Here is a 9,730-nt window from a genome sequence, read left to right as displayed (position 1 = left end):
TTAAGACATACTTACGGTAAGCTAACAATTTTTACACTGCGAAATGATAAAAGCTGGCTGAATACACGTTTGGAGCTTTAACAACGGCTCGTTAGGTCCTTCGAGATTAGTAGCGGAGCGTGTGGTGCCTCCTGGCGCTGCACTCTGTTAGCACGGTGAACAAAACGAAATCGCTTTTGTTCTCGAATTTATGCCATAGTTGCGGCAAAGCATAGTAATTTCTCAGCAAATAATTCAACTCTAAAAGAGAAGAACCCTTTCTTTCCAACAAGGTGGTACGTTTCGTGCCAAGAGCGACAGAAAGCAAGGAGCGGAAAGGCAGGGAGGTCAACCAGACGGGTGTCTGGTCTGCTTCTGGGGATAACACTTCATATCATTTCATATTAGTACACACAGTACTAGGTAAATCATCTTCGGTAACTTTCACTTTGTTATACCGCTGCATGTTCGCGAACTTTATTCTGCCGTACAAGAACGTTCGTGCTACCCTCTCCTGCTTCAAGATGAAGCTCCCAATGCTTGCGAGATTACGTCCTACCGTAAGCATTGACAACACATGGACGTAATTGTGCTGTGTCAGAGAATGGAGAGTTGCTGAGAGAGATGATATAATTTGGACTATTATTCTGTGCTTGAAACCAGCTACTGTACAATTCAGTGAAGCGCGCCCACTCTTGAGTTGTTTCTCGCGCTCGAAAATTTCATCTGGCCGTAGTACTTGTATCTATACGCTGGCAATTCTCTTCGAGACCATTTGTTACTAAATGTAAACGAAATCACGGTGATTATACCACTCTCTGCATGTCGGTACTGATTTATGGTGGGAAATTTTTTTTTTTTTTTTTTTTGCGTAGAGCTCCAAACTCATTTGAGTGCACCAGCGCCTGGGTCGCGCAAGTTTGTTTACACTGGCATGTGCGCCCACCCCTCTTCGTTCACATGAACATATATGCTGTGCTATAAACTGAAAGCGCTGACAGCAAATATTGTGAAAACATGGCAAACATACCCATATATTTGCGCATATGATCATCGTCACAAGGCCCGTATGTGCGGCAAACTTCGACCGGAACTGAGGGTGCGAAAACTTATATTTATTTCTCCACGATCTGTTATTGGAGATTTTTGTAGAAGGCTAGCTCTCACACATTGTACGTCTCTTCATAATGGGCAGTCTTTGCGTGCGATTCTTGTATACATCGCCTTAAACTTCTTTTTCTTCTCCAACCTCCTTTAACTGCCTTGTATAGCTACCTGTGCTTCTGATACACGGCATTCTACTTCGTGTAATAATATGCAACTGCTATGCAAAATGTGCATGCATCAACAATACGCTTCGCGCAAGGAACACCGACTGTCTGCTCGCGCGCTACGACGTGGTTATAGGGCATTTTGTTGCGTAATGCTAGCAAGCGTTGGCGTGGCTGAAATGAAACGCGTTCACGGATACCGTTCACGGTACTTCGCCCACATAGCCTTTGGCGCTGTAGAATATGTGACAGGCACGCAGAGCCACCACGAAACACTCGGTCGTTCTTTTCTGGAATCTGTGGCCTACGTTCGTAGTGTGTATGCTGCACACGCAACAGCGTTGAACTGGATGCTTTTATTGGCCGCTTGCACAGGTTTGCTTCCCTTTTGAATGTGTTTTCAATCCCGTTAAATTTCTGTAGCGCATTGTTCTTATTTTGCTTAATCTTCTGCTACCTTGTAATAACTAAAAAAAGCTGGCAAGGCTCAGTGATTGAATAGCTGATTCCTAACGCTAGGGACCCGGTTTAAATCCCGGCGGTATTTTTTGTTCTCATTCCTGGCGACAGCTGCTACGGACACCGAGGATGAGGTGGCAGCGGACGCCACCACCACTCAAGTTAGCCCATAACAGCTTACGCTGTAAAGTAATCTGAGCATCTCGAAGTGAAGATAAACAACATTAATTTGGTGCTGTCCAGCTATGTGGCAAATGTATGTATATAAATTTTGGTGCGTGACAGTTTTGGGACACTGCACACACACACACACACACACACACACACATATATATGTATATATATATATATATAACCGAGAAGAAAGGGGGTTAACCGAGGCGGCCCGATTTTTATTAGTCATATCATAAGCAGCCAACAAACATTGACACCATGGACAACATAGAACTTACTTGTGCTTAATAACTGAAATAAAGAAACAATAAACTAATTCAAATTAAAGTGGATGAAACAACAACTTGCCGCAGGTGCGAACCGAACCCACAACCTTCGCATTTCGCGTGCGATGCTCTACCAATTGAGCTTCAGCGGCGCCGTTTCCCCGTCCACTTTCTTGGGTATTTATGTGCCCTAGTAGAACCCTGGGAGTGTTAGCCAGCGCCACCACTCACAGACCTTGACGGCGGGCGTGGAACGTCCTTTTTGCCGCAGGCGTCACGAGAACGTGATCTTTTTGGGTGAAGGCAACTGGTCAATAAACCCACACATGCTACCTGAAGGCAAGTTGTTTTGTTGTCATCCACTTTAATTTGAATTAGTTTATCGTTTCTTTATTTCATTTATTAAGCACAAGTAGTTTCTCGTATGTTGTCCTTGGTGTCAATGTTTCTTGGCTTCTTATGATATGACTATATATATATACTCCAGCTTGTAAGAAGGACGCGGCAGTTATTAGTTGACCGAATTCAACGTCCGGCTGTGATCATTTGCTAGACTGTAGGATACCGCCCAACATCGCTGCACCTGGGCTGCGCAGAACTTTGGAAAAGCGTGATCAAGGACTCCGCACGTCGGTGGCCCGAAATGCAGGCTGCCTTTCTCACTGAAAAGCATTACCCTCAGCTCCTCCTAATGTCACCGCTTTTGACAGGACATCACCCTCAGTTCCGCTTTCGACCTTGGACGGCTTGGCTTCACGCGGCGTGTATTCGACTTCTGGCGGTTAATTTGCATCGGCCAGCCCTGGGTTTTCACCGGCCACTCAGCTTAAGCCCAACTTCGATCCCGCACAGCAATGCAATGTTTGGTGTCATTACGGAGGCAACGACTCGTGGTAGTTTAGGTGTTCGTAGTGCCGTTGCCTAAACCATTGTGTTGGCGCAACCTCCACGTCCCTCGTCTCTCGCTTGGATGGATGGAGCACTGGCCAAAGAGTAAGTGGCTCGTCGAGAAGGGCATGTTTGTTTCTTTTGGGATGCGCCGCTGACAGTCATTGACTGATTTACCGACTGACTCTCTTTTGTTTCTTGCATTTCTAGGTACTGCCACTTCCTTATTCTCCCAAGCCGAGGATAATGAAACGATCAAGGAAGAATCAATAAAGATTTTTTCATTGTCATTCTACTCAAATTTCATTATAGCATAAATATTTTAGTATCATTCTTTCGTTGTGAGATATATCACAGTAATAAAATCAGTCAATCGTCTTTGAGAGGGAACAGCCGGAATTGTTAAGATGCTTCATTTGAATGCAGCTAAATTCATCCCAGATTTATGAAACACCAGTTTGTACTAATCAGACTACCCCTGGCAAGCGTTTTTTTTTTATTATTTGTCTGTACTTGAGAAATAGCTTTTCACTCAATACATGTCTGTTTTTCATTTTTATTTTACTTTACGCCCGCCATGCCTTTGTGATGTGGGCATTCTCATGTCATATTCTGTTGCTTTTCACACATGAGGGAGGCCAATAACACTGTTTAAAGAGCTACAATGAAGAAAACTCTGACACACAGACTTCAGGATCATGTTATAAAGCCAGTGAATGAAATGCTGAAGATGCTGCTATTCAGAAGACTGCTGTTCAGAGGCACGGCAACTAAGCCGATGCCTCCTGAGAGAGTTACCAGATTTGAGTTGACAAAAGCCCCTGTAGCAACTTGAGGCATTGCAAAGTGTCACTGAGAGTTCAGGCAAAAACAATATCTACTTACTGGCACTGTAACCGAGTATGAAGGAAACGAGCTAGAGTAAGTGAAATGTAAATCAGGCGTTCGGAGGTGGGGCCCCTTGTCCATTCATTAAAAACTGAAAGCCAGACTAGATCTCCGGCAGAGTAATTAGATATGGGGGAGCAAGGAGGCCATGGACCCGTTTTTAGCGGATGCTACTCGACGGTGTTAAAACGCTTTGCTAACTATCGGCATTACTCTGCATAGCAAGCAACTGCGGACACTGCTGCACTGTGCGAAGCGGCGGGACGGTAGGGCAATACTGTGCCCAATGTGTGCGAGCGGTAGCGGCTGCAGTGGAATAAATAGAGAGAAAAGCACCAACGGTAGCAGCATCGCCGTCGCTTTGGCTGTTTTATACATCCCAATAAAGCGGTTTTCAGGAGATGCCTTTGGCATTTGAAAACAGGAAATAAAACTTTTTTCCGCAAACCCTCAGGGGCTCTGACAACAGGGCCAGTGTTCACAAAAAGCTCTTACGTAACAAGTGTCCGTAAGAGCAAATTGCAGCCAATCCTGATGCCGGAGATATCAATACCAAAAGCGCACTGACAATGTCAAAGAACACTTACGAACTTTTGGGGTTTGGCCTGCGGTGTTTTATACGGGAGCGGCGAATTGACGAAGGTTTTCGATTCTTAGTGCGGTTTTTCATTGGCCACCTACCTTCGCTAGGAGGATTTCCAGTGTCAGAATTGGCTGAAATATACGCTCACGAACAATTATAGCACAAGAGCCTTTTGCGAATACGGGCCCACAGAAGAGGTATATTCTACACAGTGCACACTCTCGGAATTTTGAGGGCTACTGGGGTGTTTGAGGCTGATGGGACCACTATCAAGTTGTTTTTCAAGTGTCTTGTCACGTGTTCAGCACGTCCACGATAAAAAGGCGCATTGGACGATCTCCAGTGGCGCCCGATATTTTCAGCACGTTCTAGAGCCCCGCGAAATGCGTTCGGAGAGCATTCGAAGCCCCGTTTTTGCGCCGTAGAGACGAATGAATCAACTCTTAATCATATCCGACGGGCCAAAAGCGAGAATGATTTATGTTTCTCTGGACCAAACGGTCTAAGCTTATATGGAATGTTCTGTGGCTAGCAACATGAAGGCGCCACAGAGAGGGGGGGGGTCGGCTCTATATAAATTGGGTTCCTCATCGTTTCTTTTCTCTTGAATTTTAGGTGTGAAAGGTACAAATAACGTCGCCGCGATAAAAACAGGAGTGTAGCTGATGGTCTGCGCTCAAGACCGAGAAGATGGCATATGCTGCTGTTTTGTGCTGTGCTTGAAGTGTTGACTGAAATGGAGTTTGTTTGTGTCGGTGATGTCGATAGCGAATGATGTTGTACTACATAGAGTCTCTTGGGTGTTGCGTGTTTGTCGCGTTCACAAAAAAATAATTTTGTTGTGTGTTTGATTCCTTGTGAGAGATCCATGTTCAAGAGATTTAGAGAACGTCGGCGATGCAGAATCCCATTATTACTGAACTGAGGCATAGACGGAACTGCCACGTGTGGGCTTTTTGTTTAATGAGAGATGCCGAGCTTGTATTTGCGACTTGGAGACGTGTGAGCGCTGCGTAGATCTTGTTCTGATTTTCTGCAAGTTCGTTTGTGTTGCTTCTTATTTGATATACTAAGCTGTCTACTCTCTTTAACCTAGTGGTGATTACTGCGTGCTCAAACTAACTATTTAAAGAATGGTTTCTGCGTGTCTTCTTAGACGAAAACTTTTCTTTTTTGAGCACTCACAGCTCTAAGGGAAAAGGAGCTAGCGCTCTACTTTGGAGGGTCTAATCCCCGTGAGTCTGTGAACAATAAAGGCAAATAAGACTTGCGTTGCACCTTTGTAGGTGGAATTCTCTTCTGGGGTTATAATTAAAGAAATAACACTTATCATCGAAAGAAATTAGATTGACTACATGAGCTTTTACTTTTGGACAAAACCTTGCGTGTCTCAACTTGTTTCACTCCATGCGAGCAAACGTAATATTTCTGAAACGTCGGTTTCAGTAGTCTTTGTCAATATCTTCAGCGCAAGGTCTTGTCAAAGTTTTATCCTTAGGTATCATGCGTGCTGCCTAGAGTAGAAGCTGCAAGACGAAAAAAAAATCTGAAACAAATTATTATATTTTCTCAAAATATATGCAGAGGTGCATTCAACGAGCTCAAAATTGAAAAGTGCATGTTAAATTTTTTGCTGAGTTTACGTAAATGATCTGTAATCCTTCACGTGAAATTCAGCAACGAGTGTATAGGAACTTTATAATGACTGTGAAGAATGTTTAGCTACCACGCTTGACGCCTGGTAGAACTGGCCAAATACAAGATAGCCATTAGTATATTTTATTGCACTGATCGCTCTTAAAGAAGACCGAAACGGACATCACACTTTCCTCATTGGCTTGCGCACTAGATCAGGTAATGGCCCTTTATAATGTGTCTTGTGAAGAATCCTATGCCATTTCACAGGGACGAATAAAGGCAACCAAACGTGTGTTCTCACATACGACCGAATTTCCGTATAGACTCGCAAAAAGCGAGACATGCAGGTGGGTATAGAGCAGTCAGACGCCAGATCTATTTCTAAGCGTCATATCCTCCGTGGCCATACTGCTGCGAACGGATCTTTTTTATTCAAAGCATTAAATATGATACTGGTAAACAGAATGTGCATGAAGAACAGTGCAGTAAAACGCTGTTTCTATGTTCCTGGTTTTGCAGTACGATTGTGCTGCATGCATAAACGCACTAACGAACGTATTTAGAATTGAATTGAGGATTATAGGAGTAAAAACAGCCTGTATATCGAAGCAAACAAAAAGATATCGCACGTTCTAGTGCAAGAGTGCCCGGAAGCTCACCAAGAACACTAGGCAGCACCATGAACAGAAAAAATCTAGGCCTAAATTCTCCATTATGTGTGCTCGTAACTTATTTCTGCACCAAGAGTGGCTGTTCGAGTGACGTCACGCGAACTGTTCGACTGACGAACAGTTCCAGAGTAATAAAATTTCACCGGCGATTACACTACCCCCTAATGAGAATTTTGAGCGCTGTCGTTTACTTGTTTTTAATTCGCGATATGTTGCATCAAATCATTTGATTCTGAACGGCAGGGTGCTCGGGGCGGTGACGCTGAGCCTCTGCAGTAGACGAAGCAATTCCACCGGTTGCGTCGCTCATTGTTCAGAAAGTATTGTGACTTATATTGTCAGGTGGTATCAACGGTCAAGAACAACACATTGGGGTAACGGTGAGTTATAAACTTAACTATTTATTGGGCGAACCAGAACCCAGCTAAACAAGTAACATTCAAGCAAAAGAATAGCGGCGAGCAGAGTTGGCATCGTCGAAAACCTGGCCTGCTGGTGAAATGCGTCGGCTTTTACACATGACTCGTCGAAGGCTCCAGTGCAATCGCTGGTGCCCGCCTGGCATACAGAAAGTACTACACAATTCGCCTCGGGCATACAATCCGATTAATAAAAAGCTTTGGTGATAACCACCAATTGATAGATTGAGCTATCGATAACATTCGAGAAACTTCTGACACATGCAGGTGCGTTGTGCGTCGAGGGATAACGTTTAGCATTTGTTAGCAGATGAGAAGCAGTGATCGAATAAAGACAAAGAGGACAGACGACGCGCGGTACTGTGGCGTCATCTCTTAGCGATTGGCGCAGAGAATGTCTCGCGTTTCTGCGACAACGCTTTTATTCTCACGCTTTCCTCCTCGCACTCTCATCGCTATCACCGCCTTCCATTCCCCGTTGCACTCCGCGTTGACCTTTCATCATTCGCTGTTGCCCTCGTTCGTTCGGTTACGCCGACGCTCGTCTCAAGAACGGGGGCCCTAAGAGCTTCGCTCTAAAACGCTTTTGGGCGTGCGTGTAATTTATAATACATTCCGCTCGAAATAGCTGTTTGTCGTCAGCCGTTGACAGGCGCTAATAGTTTGTCGTACATCATGAATGGCTGACGCCTGCTATTAGGATCACTTCCTGCATAGGAACGTTTTTTTTTTTTGTAAGCTTGCCAGGAAGGTGCATCAACGATGCTTTTACGCAGGTGCACATTGGCGTTGTCCTACATGGGTCGTCCAACGAGATGAGTGCTCTAGGCTGTTCTGACACAACACACATGGGCCCAGCCAAAAAAGGAGTACAGTTACATAAAATGAGTTTTAATAATCTGTGGCAGCATTCACGAGGAGTTTCGTGCGTAAGCGCTGTTTGTCATTGGTCAGCAGTTTTAGTAAATGATGATAGGTTGTCTGGAGCTTCCACTTTCGAATGAATAAAGTGTAAGCGCTTGCTGTGAATATAGACCCTGGAACTTCACAAAAAGTGTTCTTACGCTCGAACTGTTCGTAATATCATCTACCTGCCAATAATGACCAGGTATATATCTTTAGCGAAGGCCGAAACAGAAAAAAAAATGAATTGTGCCACAGGTCCTCACACCAGTCTGTAGTTAGTGTAGGCTGGCCTAAATCGGTCGATCTTCGTAGAAATTTATAGATAAGGCAACAATTGTGCCCATGGTCACAGCATTTGTATCCTCAACTTGAACTAGAATTGCAAGTTACTCTAGTTTTAAAGATTGCTGTGAAACAAAAGAAACAGCGCTGTGGTAAACAATGCAACAAAATGATGAGCTAATACTCATACGACATTTCGCGTTCGCAGAATTAGCAATAACTGGTGTTTTACGTTTTCGCAATAAGGCAAATCAAAGGCTAAGATGTACTTCTCGCAGTTTGTCAATGTAATTTTGAGAACACACACTTTGCCTGCTCAATAAAATTCTAACTGTAGTCCACAATAACTCAAGCACATCAGCCACATATCCAGCGAACGTCTCTTATCATAACACCTACACATGCAGAAATGAAAAAAGAAATTGTATACCGAATGGTGGCCCAAGTTATCCTCTATTTTGCGCCTTATTTGTAAGTTTCGTCCTTTGATTTCGGAGCAAGGTACGGTGTTTACAAACATGCAATAATTACCAGAATAGTTAATGCTTTCCGGCAGCAAAGCTTACGAAAAATTGCAAATGCAGTTGAGAAAATGAGAACGATCGTGAAGTCCCATGCTCGCCACAATCCAACCAAAAAAAAAAAAAAACATGAGAGGAATCTTCATTCTGCCACACACAAGGGAATGTTGCTCATATTATGCGTTGTACCGATAATAAACTTTTCATAACCTACTATTTCAGAAGGGTACAACTTCAGCAATCCTCGCATGCAAAAGGCCGTAGTCACGCTTTCCTTTTTGATATTTAACGAGTTAACATCGCCGAGAAAGCGCAAGTCGCCTACAAATGCCCTGGAGCTTGGTGAGCCCGCTATCGGGCAGACAGCTGCGCAATGCAGTTCTATTTTTGCACTAAGGTGAAAATCCCCAGCCGGATTGGCTGCAGGGAGCGAGGTCACGCCCATTGGACGAAGTTGCGAAATCGCCGGGGTGACAACAAGGAACTGCGAATTCCTTGCAATCCGCTGTGAAAGAAGTGGACGGGTTATGAACTTGAGATGCGCATTTGTAGTTTGTTTGCGAGGGATGCTTCTGACATGGTGCCTCTCTTTCGAGGAGGCGATTGCGTAATCAAATCCCCCCCCCCCAGCGTTTTACCTACAACCGACGTCACACACCACGTGCACGCGCCTCGTGCGTGAAAGGCACGCACGAGACACGTGCGCGTGGCTCAGCAAAATGGCAAAAAAATTGAGACGCCAGATAAAAAGCACCACGGGCCTCGCACTCCAAGCGATGCGACAG

The sequence above is a fragment of the Dermacentor andersoni genome, chromosome 10 (genome assembly GCF_023375885.2).
Source record: "Dermacentor andersoni chromosome 10, qqDerAnde1_hic_scaffold, whole genome shotgun sequence".
Lineage (NCBI taxonomy): Eukaryota > Metazoa > Arthropoda > Arachnida > Ixodida > Ixodidae > Dermacentor > Dermacentor andersoni.
Note: the sequence above shows the minus strand (reverse complement) of the source record.